At 48.3% G+C, this 10,815-nt stretch overlaps 1 long non-coding RNA gene across 2 annotated transcripts; it reads left to right on the forward strand.

Moving 5' to 3' along the window:
* Window positions 1-7,628: 7,628 nt before the first annotated feature.
* Window positions 7,629-9,858, forward strand: LOC138069122 (uncharacterized). Of its 2 annotated transcripts, XR_011143931.1 has the most exons (3): window positions 7,629-7,868; window positions 7,995-8,131; window positions 9,290-9,858. It is a non-coding gene; the product is annotated as an uncharacterized lncRNA (long non-coding RNA). The 2 variants fall into 2 exon arrangements; XR_011143930.1 differs by lacking the exon at window positions 7,629-7,868 and having other exon boundaries at window positions 7,883-8,131.
* The last annotated feature ends 957 nt before the right edge of the window (window positions 9,859-10,815 follow it).

Consider the following 10,815-nt stretch of genomic DNA (forward strand, 5'->3'; position numbering starts at 1 on the left):
CAATCTTTAATTGCTATTATGCATTGTTGTATTTAGTTTCCTAGACAAAAGACAATGAAAACTCAAGAGACATTAGATACCTATAACTGAATTTACACATAATTGCCTGATTAGCTCAAAGCCTGGAAGATTCCAGGAGAGTTATCGTAGCACATGTCTTTGAGGTACCAGTGATCACGCTGGGTCTACAGCAGCTTTACAACTGTCTCTGCTGCACTGTTTGTCTTGAATACAGACAGACTCCTGGAGAACTGGACAGTTTCCTTCTGCTCCTCCTACTGCTGTCTGTATGGATGGGTGTTTGGGGAGGGTAGAAATCTCTGCAAAGTGCCCACGTGGTTAAAGTGGACCCTGCAATCTCTTTAGAGGTATTAGTTATTCCCCGGCAAAAATAAACCCCAACCATTAGCATGAGGAAGAACTTGCACTTGGTTTTGTGTGAGGGTAACCAGGACCGAAGATTTATGTGTATCAGATGATCCTGCAAAGTCTGAAGGGCATCATTCACTCGCACTTGGCCAAAAGGGGAGGCCTGTTGACTCCTGCTTTGCTGTGGAAGAACCTAGCCACAGTCTGGCCCTGCACTTTTCTGTGCGGGAGAGCTCATCCAAGACACAGCCCCAGCAATTTCTGCCTCTCCGGAGGACAAATGCACCCTGAAGGCCTTTAGACAAACAGTTGGAACACATCTGCAAGCCACTGAGTTTAAAAAGTCATTGATCCCCGAGGAGTGTTAACAGGAGACAGGAGATAAAGAGCTCATCCATCTATTTTTGCTACTTGCAGCAGGCAGCTAGTGTTACCACTTGCTGTTCAGAAGTTGACTAGTGAAATCTGTCAGTGAGAAAACTTGTGTTCTGTCTTGCTATAAAACTAGCTTGTTATTATCTAAACTTTGTCTAAGCCTTTTCTCTTTTAGCTGAAAAGTTCACCTTTGGTGGTGTAAAATGTAAATAACTGCTGATTTGGTGAGGCAGAGGAAAAGTCTAATGTAGGATGATCATCAGATAACACCCTATTAAATGCATGGGAAGGGAATTTGTTGTTCACATTTCAACATATATTAGCACATTATCTATGAAAGCTTGCCACATGCCTGCTGCTTTGCAGTGTGCCTGAGGGGAATGCCGCACTGAAGTGCTTGGTGGCCTTGCCATTTCATGCGCATGTTATGGCTTCATCATGTATCTCATTAGTTAATTAGAGGACAGTACAGCAAGTAGGAGTCAAAGAAGCCCCACGTGTGAAAAACGCTAAAAAGCTCAGGAAGCGAAGCCCAGGGTCCTGCCCTTTGTGAAACCCACACTTTGGGCATCCTGTTCCTGTCATTTGAGATGAGCGCAGAGTACAGGGCAATACTTCTTCCATGGCAAGACAGCTCTATTAGTGGGAAAATACACTGCGCCATTGCTTAGCCCGATGCCTCAATGCCACAGCATGTCCGGGGGACTTGCCATCCAAGCGTCACAGCCAGCAGCGCACCACAGCCCCTGCCTTATGCTGGGACCCCTTCATTGCAGATCAGGGTCGAGGATGGGTCTCGTAAGAGGGTCCTGTGTCTGTGTTTTCTGCTTGTTGCAGTCCCTGGTGTTGCTGTCCTCCTCCCTCTGGTGGTGTACCCTGGCCACTGGTGACTACACTCCGGGCTTCAAAGGCGATTTCCAGCACTGCATCTTCTCTACAGCACAGTAACAGGGTTATGCTGCTCTGGGAAATCTGAGATGCCTGTTGGTCATGTGGTGGGTGATGACTGCTCAGTTACTGTTTTGCTGTGGGCCCTCTCTGCCAGGGCATGCAGGTAAATTCCTTACCAATCAAATGACATTTCCCTGGCTGTGCAGCGATGCACTCCCAGCCCCACGCCATGGGCAGCTGGGCAAGCAGGGGCTCTTGGAGGAAGAGGAGGATGTCAGGCGCTCCTTGGCCTCTGGCCACTGCGTGTGTCTGCAGAGAAGACGGTGAGCCACGGGCTGCTAGTGGGCACGCGAGGATGGGAGTGCTGAATTAGCCTCTGCCAAAACCAGTTTCAGAAGTGAAAGATTTTTTTTGTAGAATTTGGAGGAGCTGGAGGGATATCAGAGGGAGAAAAACATTCAAGTAACAGCAGCAAGTAGCAGCTACTCAGTGGAAAGCGATAAAGGGAAACGTTAAAAACCAGGGAGAAGTTTCTGTTCCACATCAGAGGAAAATGAGAGGCTGGGTTATTCCTGCATCTCCTAACAGCGCATGCCAGTTGCACAGGTGGAATCAAAACAGGCCACCCTGGGCCAAAGCTAAATCACAGGATGAAGCTGTTATGGTATAGGGAGGAACAGACCCAGTCACGCAGCCAGTGGAGCCGTTTTTATCAGGCTCGTGCCTGAGGTCAAGCTGGGACTGAGCAGAGCAAGAGCGCCCCAGAGTCCTGCTGACTGCAAAGCAGGTTTTGGGATCAGGAATACAGAAATTATTTCTCACAGCTTGATTGAAGTTTTAGGTTGCTTTAAAAAGGAATAAAATGCTTTAGATCTGCTTTTCAATGCCTCAGATACTAGGTCTTTTTCAAGATGTGTGTGATATGTGTCAGGAGGGGAGACAGGAAATGGCCAGATCCTTTTGCTCTCTACCTGCTAGAAACTATAGCCAGCAAGTTACCCTCAGGTACTGCTGTTTCTAGACCTGTCCAGAGAAAGCTGCTTTATTTCAAGATATACATTGTGTTTCTTCCCATGTTTTGGTTCGCTCCAGTGCCCCTCCAATGGAGCAGGGTGCTGAGGAAGGACAGCTTTTTTCAGGCTGGTGCATTTTCTCGGCCTGGGACATTTCCTGCTCTCTCTGCATTTCAGAGAACGCTTTACACTACAGCAACACTTGAAATTAATCCCAGAAAGAAAATGAGTGTTATTCTTTCTGCCTTTCAGAGGCCAGCGGTCAGACTGGTTTTTCATCTTACGTACATTCAGGTGAGTGACAGCTGTCACTCAATACCTAAGGGCCAGGTTGCCAGAGTGACTCCCTCGGTCTGCGGCTTCCCGGCTCAGTGAAGGTGGCTCACGGTGACGAGCCGGAGCACCACACGGAGAGCGCCCGGGAGGGACGGGGGCGAGCAGGCTGAGCACGGAGCGACTGCTCCCCGAGAGGTGAGTCCAACTCAGAGGGAAGGCTTTAAGCCCTCACGTTATCAGACGTACCTCTATAATCCATTCCCTGAGTAATCAACTACATCGTACACTAAAGCGGGGCAGCATTTTTCAAAGAAAAAGTTTTTCAGCCGGAAGTGACTTTTACTACAAATCAATTTGGTAGGGAGGTGAAAGCCCCAGATCAATCAATTTAAAGGCCAGAAAGTACCGTCCTGATCACTCAGTCTGGTTATGTAGCCTCCTGCACAGGATCCCTCCATGTGCGTCCGACCTGAAGTGCTTAAAGGCACTCCAAGGGAGAGTGAAAAACCTTTTCTAGAGTGATAGTCAGGCTTGACTTAAAAACTGGGAGGAGTGGGCAAACTCTTGTTCTTAGGAAACTTGTTCAAGTCTTTCTTTATTATTAGCACCTTGTTTATAGTCTGAATTTATCTTGCTATGTTTTCTAATCCCTAGAGCTCGTTATTCCTTCAGCTACTGGCTTAAGTAGCCTTCTATGGTCAGAAATCTTTTTTCTGAATAATACACACATGCCCTGACTGCAGATGCATCTACGCTGCATTGCCTGCTCCCAGTGGGACTTGCGCCCTGCAAGCCTGACCTGGGCTCATGTAGGGCTCTCTGTTTAGGTGTCACTGAGTCCACTTGCAGGGTACATCCTTGTAACTCCCTGCATAGACCCTTTCTACCGGTGGGGCTGCTGATTCATTATGCTGTAACATGCTTTTCCTTCAAAGCCCCAGGGGCTGAAAGAAATTCAAGCTTGCCTTACTTGAGTTTCCTGTGACCCTCCATGCTCTGCAATGCTTTGGACCCATTAGTTTGGCTGATCCCGATCGTGCTAAGGTGTTAATCCTGTGGGGGTTCCCGGGCACTTGTGTGTGCCATGCAAACCTTCCTGAAGTGTGAAAGAAGCCTCGACAGGAAGGATTAGGATTATGCCTTTGTTTGAGACCGACTGCTGCAGCTGCTGCTCCATTCCTATGGCATTTCTGGAGCTGGAGGACTCACTCCATGAGTGGCACTGAGTATTTTGTAGACATCTTCTGGAGCCTCTGCATGGGGTTAGCAAGGCATCTTGCAGGCAGGTAGAGCTGTGCTCATCTATGTTTGATGTGAGTTGTGACCTACACATAGATGATACAGAAAATAAGCCTGAAATAATAGCGAGCTTTCCTGAGAAGGGATCTCCAACCAAAACTGCATTGATATTTCATCACTGCCCTCAGGGAGCTGAATTCCTCATCCTACTGGTCCTGGGAGACCCACAGCAGGCTGATAAACACAAGGGTGTGTGATGCCTGAGATACCTCTGCTACCCACTGGGCTGCTTGGAAATGGCTGATGTTGTTATCGGAACCACTGTCCCTTCCTCGAAGGCTGCTGTCTCCTTGGCCACATCCTGTGAACCCTCATCCAGAGCGGGCAGAATGCAAACGCACATGCTTGGCAGCGACCGGGAGGTTGTGTCCTGCTCTGGAGAGTGCTTCTGCCAACCCTTGTACAGGTGTGAGCGCAGCAGACACCCCTCTTCTGAGAGCTGCCCGCTGGCTCCAGCAGCACTCACAGCAAGTGGCTTCCCAGAGGCAAGATTTGGGCACCCGCAGTGTCCTCGTGCAGCCCATGCAACAGCGGTGCCCATGCAACGATGCACATGCCAGCACTGGCACAGGCACAGGCACATGGGGGGCAAGTGAAGCTGGGGTAAGTCCTCCTTTGCAAAACACATACGGTGCTTTCTGGAGCTGTGTCACATGGCCTGTAACATTGATTAAAACCCCTCTACTGGTTATTTAGTTCTGAAATTGAGCAGTGTACTTGGGAGCTGAGGACTGCTCTGAATTTTAGGGAGTATAGCGTACCTGACTAATTTTATGGCCTGCATTGGCTTTTATCTTGGCTTGCTATTACTTTAACAGCAAATCTCTCTGTTTGTCCATTTTGATTCCTGGGGTACCGTATAATTTCTTTTGTAAATTAATTTGTGCTTTCTGATACTTCAGTAACCCCATTCGGTATAAACACAGCTCTTCATTTCCTTGTGATGACGTGGACAACAAACAGAAGCTGAGCACAAAAACAGGCATTTATTTAGCCAACAAGTAGGGGAGGGCTGCAGGAGCAGGGCAGACAGACCCAGGGCTGACAGAGAGCAGCCCCTAACCAAGGCCCTAACCAAGGCACAGACTAAAGTGCAAACTACCTAGCAACTCATCTCCAGGCAGGCTCAGTGGTGGCAGGAGCTACTGAATACAATGTCTTGCTCCTTCACTGTCTGTGGGGTGCAAGCAAAAGATTTTGGGCTCCACTGGCTCCCCCAGGCTTGCACCCCCAGCTTCTGCAGGTGGCTGCAGCCTGGCGTGTCCCAGCCCTTGCAGTGCTCAGGGTGTGCAACACGCTGGAGAGGCCAAGAGCAGGTGGTTGACCTGGGGCCAAGGGAGACTGAGCCCAAGCAGGAAGCAGACTGGCCTCTTGTCCCTAGGAAGTCACCAGTGCCCCTGTCCCTTTTCCCCACTGCACGTGTCCCTACACTCTGTGCTCGTCCTCCCCATCCGCTTCTGGTGGCTGATTCCTCACTGGCTGTGGATTCAGGTGCACCTGGAAAAGCAGCGGGAGAGGACAGTCATTGCTCATTTTCGTTTCTTTGCAAACAGCATTTCCTCTTTTTTATCCTGCATGACACCGAGGCCACAGTGTGGAGGTTTTATTGTTTTCTCGCTGCCTGTATTTCTCATTCAGGAGACCTGTTGCAGGTCTGGGTTCAGCCAGATGGCTCTGAGGGCACTGTGGTATGTTCAATGCACAAATGGCTCTTGAAAGCCTGCAGTAACTACCAATTAAATCAATTTGATAGTTGATGTCCCAGGTCTAGGTGGTGGATGATTCACAACAGGGCTCCTGTTAGCAGTATTGGCTCAGAAATCGTTTTCAGGCTGGGCACCATATGAAGTATTGATGAGTATGAAGAAGCAACATGGCATTTTCAGCCAGCAAGGGGGCTCTGTGAAAGAGGAGGCTTACAGACTCTGGCACCAGCTCAACCAGCGTATCAACCAAAGAAGTGGACTGGAGAGCCACAAGACGGGCAGGCCAGGCAGCTACCCCATTGCATCCCTTGGCGAGAAGTGCTGCCGAGGGGCAGCTTCATGGTAATCACTTCTGTGAGTCAGGAAATCCCGGGAAACTTTGACCAACCGCAGCAAAACCGGAGGGGCCCACGGGAACAAGAGGCTGGCCACTCCAGCATGCCAACACACCGACACCTTCCTGGGAAAGACCTGAAGGAGGAGGATAACAATTTTGGAGGCTTTAGCCTTGCGGATCTTTTCACATAGGTGCATTTTTCTTCAGTGCTCTCTACACGGAGACTTGCAAGGAGATCATCAATTTTTGCTGACTGCTGTGCTAAGGGCATTGGTGTAGGGAATGCAACATGCAGCCTACAAGAGCAATGTCTGCAGGCAAAGCAGAGCAGCATCGTAACCAGAGTGCCAATGGCTAGGAGGAAACATGCTGATGGCTGTGACCACATGGGTGGAGGGGCCTGGGGGAATGCCTGATATGAGAGGGCTACGCATGACCATGCAGATGCGCAGAGCAAAGCAAAAGCTGCAGAATACCTAGCTACAGGCAGAGGAAACCACCTCTAAACACTGCTTTTTAGTGAGCTATATTGATTGACCTCTTTTGTTTCTGACTGTAAAGCAAGTCTTCAAGACTTCACTCAACGATCAGCACAATGCAGTTTATAAACATTCTCCTTCTGTCATTTTTTTATTCTATAAACCCATAAACTGGTATAGAGATATGCTTTGATGACTGTATTCACTTTCTCTCTTAAGTTGCATGTTTCTTTTTCCTTCTTTTCTCTTTTGTTTTCCGGTTAACGAAGCTTACTTGTATGATTGCAGATTGTAAGATTGGAGAGCTGGAGAAGTTTTCTTTCAAATAGCTCACAATTATCATTTAGGCTTTTGTTAGTTTTTGTGCTTCCAGATCAATACTGCTTTTAACTATTTCAGGTTAGAGGAGAAGCATCCAAATATGTCACTGTCTGTATTATATTTTATTAGATCAATTTTTCCGAAATATCAATTGTTTTTATGATTGCTCCAACGGCAGGGATTTTCTTCATTTCTGGCACCTTTTACAAAAACAGAAACACTGTAAAATTCTAGTTAAATTAAAACTTGACTTCTCATATTATCATATATTGGTGAATTTGGGAGATAAAGCATTTGGAAAAATATGGTTAAAGAATTCAAAATACAGTATGAACAGTGAGTCCATTTCAACTCTCAGAAATAGAACACCACCTTTTTTTTTTGCACACATCCATCTTCACTTTCAGCTGCAGGCATTGACAGTGGCTGGCTGTGTGGGAGAATGAAATTGCTCAAACTGCGCCAAGTTAATGATGTAGAGTGAGATTTTTTTTTTTATTTTACTCTTTTTATCAGATAACATGTTTTTTCCAAGTCTCAAATGCTGAGGGGAAGGAACTGTGCAGAGACAAGGAAATCAAAGAATTCACAGAAGAGAAGTCAGGGAAAAAAACCCATCCGCTCCAGTCCCCACGTATCGAGAGGCAGCAAGGCAACTCCTTAACCAGGCACGGCATTAAAGAGGGAAGGGACTTAGGGACTGTTATGGAAAACTCTTGAAAGTTATCAGCTGCTGTGAACTGCTCACGTCAAAGCAAGCACTTCACACGGCCACGTCAGCTGAAACCCTGCGCTCGCGGAGGTGAGGGCAGCAAACGCTCTGCACACACAGGCTCTCCCAGAGCTTGGCAGAGATCAGCCTCCAACGCATTTCAAATGCTATTTCTCTCCCTTTTGGTTACTCCATAGCTGAGTCCTCTCTCAACAGGAACCACCTCCCTGTGGACGGAGATGGCCAGGGAGAGATGGAAAGGATATTTATTGTGGGCCTGCCAGTGCGTAATGGCTTGGGTGGTCGCTGCCTCCAAAGAGGGGCTGCATCGTGCTCTTTCCCGCAGCACCAAGGTGAGTTTTTGTTCTCGATAATAACCTGCATCTGCCCTCTGTTGAGGCATCTCTGTGCTTATTTACATTCGCTTCCAAAAAACTTTCACAAAAGCCCCCACGTGGGAGAAAGCCCCCACGTGGCAGGCTGCGAGGGCCGTGGCTGGGGCAGTTGGTAGCCACAGCCAGTTTCTCCTGCAAAGCCAGCGTGGGAATTGGAGGGCTCCTCTGCTCCCCTCTGTTAACACGCTTTGAATGAGACACTGAAGCCATAAGGCACGGCAAGCAGAAAAGAAGTGAAATTGAGAGGGAAGTTCGAGTGGCTGCTTTACAAAATGCCTCATTTTTCTTTGAAATTAATTGCCTGAATTCTGACAAAATCTGTTATTAAAAGAACACCCTCGTTTTTTTTAATTATTCAAGCTGTTTGTAAAGTGTTCCCAGAAACTGGAAATCATATCCCCTCCTCCAGCTCCTTTATTCATTTCCATCTAGGGGGGATTCATGGGAATTCATTAAAACTTATTGGCCCCCCAAAGCTAAAGGCAACAGGACTCTCAAACTGTCCACATAGAAACCTCGCTAATGAATAACCACTGTCAAGTAGACAGGCCAAGAAAGCAAAATAGGACAGCAAACAAAACTAAGCAAAAACATAAGCAGTTGCTTGTTAAGCCAGGGCTCCAATTATATGTGGCTGATTTGGGGGAAAACTGTCTGCATTGGAAACTTCAGGGAAGACACCCTGACCTCCTTCGCAGAAGGACTGGGAAAAAACACAGATGAAATTGTTTATGTGCGGATACATAGCATTCACTCTCGACACCTCAACATGCACCCAGCACAGATCTGTCTACAGAGCGATTCGGGGGAGACAGCATCATCATAATGCCATGGGACTTTCATTTTGCAAGTGAAAAGATAGGGTTGAAGGTAGTTGGGATATTTAAAACTTGCAAACGCAACTCGATTTATAACTTGGCTTCTTGATTATTGCACAGTCCCACCAGGTCAGCTAAGCAGGTCAAAGTCTGCCTTGAGTTATCCCCTTGCCACCATGAGGTAGGTTGCAGGCCCAGCAGCTGACAACTGCCTGACCTCGGGAGCTGAGCCTGCCCAGGGATAGAGTGAGCATCGTTGGGTCCTGGGGGATGGCGTTAGCTTGACGTCTTTTATCAGGTAGACGGACAGCAGGAAGAGGAGCGGAAGGTAATCAGTGGTCCAGAGGGTCACCTACACCACAGCCCAGCCGGAGCCTCCTGGGGGAGGCGACAGAGCAAGGCAGAGGGAGAAACCAAGCCAAGGACGTGGGTGGTGAGGGCATCCTGTGGAAGCTGTGGGGTCCTGTTCCAGGCTGTTCTAGCCCAGTGGCCCTAGCACCCACCTTGCAGCTGCCCCCACGGACATGCGATGGTGGGAGTGGGCTTTGCAGGGTTTGGGTTGCACTTACAATGGCTGCATCAATATTCATCTCTCTGTAAACATAACCTGCTCCTGCTGCTTGTAGTCACTTCAGATTATTCATATCGATTCAGCACTGTTAATGATTAAATACAATGTTCTTCAAAGCTTGCATTTAACAGGAAAGCTTGATTGGATTTACTGGTTTGAGGTTGGGTGGGGTTTTTTCAGTTAGGTTGTTGTTGTTTTTTTTCCTTTTGCCTTGTGGAACATTGTGTCATTTTGTAAATCAAGAATTACCTTCTTGGCTTTTAATAAAAACCTTCCATCTCTGAAGGATTAACGTCCTCCAGCTTAATTAGACTATTAATACACTGTACACCTCATCGTCGTTTCCGCACCCCTCTTCCCCCACAGCCGTCACAGGGACGGCAGCTCCTGCAGATCGGGTAGGCTGAGCCTAGCGTGCCAGTGAGCTGCCAGGCTGGGGGTGCTGGGGGATTAGGTCTGGGGACTGGAGAACAGGGGCTAGGAACGGGTCTCTGGGAAGGCAGAGGACTGCAAAGTACCTGTCTGTGGTTGGTATCTTAAGGGCTCAGAGTCGTCTTTGCACGTCTCTATGCTGCCCCCAAGGGAACACTCCTTCCCTCTTCCGCTGCCAAGCTTCCCTCCCGCAGAAACGAAGGGTGGGAACGCCTCATGGGATTATGATGCATCTTGTCTGATGTCATGGGGAGCCAGATCCAGGTCTCCCCTGTGCCAGGCTGACACCCTAACTGTTGGATTGGCCTTCCTCTCTGCACACCAGCCCTATCCCCAGTACTGACAATGCACATCACTGCTGAAACACGGCTCCTTGTGGATGTATGCGGGCTTGCTCTGGGCTCCTGCACACTCAGGGCGGGTTACAGGTCACACCAAAGCAGCTGGGCAGCCTGTGGATGGATGGCTATGCCCACCACTGTGCCACAGGGCCCAACACGGGCGCTCGGCAGCCAAGGTACAGCTGGAAGCCCTCTCCCAGGTCAGTTTATTGTCAGAGAAGTCATGCACAACCTGGGTGGGCTCCAGTGGGGCAGGGGTGCCAACAAACACTCAACCACATCCGGCACGTGCGTTCTCTTCTATAGAGAGAACTGATTTTTTTGATCTCTCTTGTTTATTCCAGTGTAAGAATGGCGAAGACTGAAAGAAAGTGGCCGCTTCTAATAGATAGAAACCATAAATAGAGAAGATATTGAAATGAAAATAGCCAGGGAAACTGAAATAGATATGAAGAGGCTTTCTGGTCAAAGGCCTCTTGA

This window comes from Struthio camelus, chromosome 13, assembly GCF_040807025.1.
Source record: "Struthio camelus isolate bStrCam1 chromosome 13, bStrCam1.hap1, whole genome shotgun sequence".
NCBI lineage: Eukaryota > Metazoa > Chordata > Aves > Struthioniformes > Struthionidae > Struthio > Struthio camelus.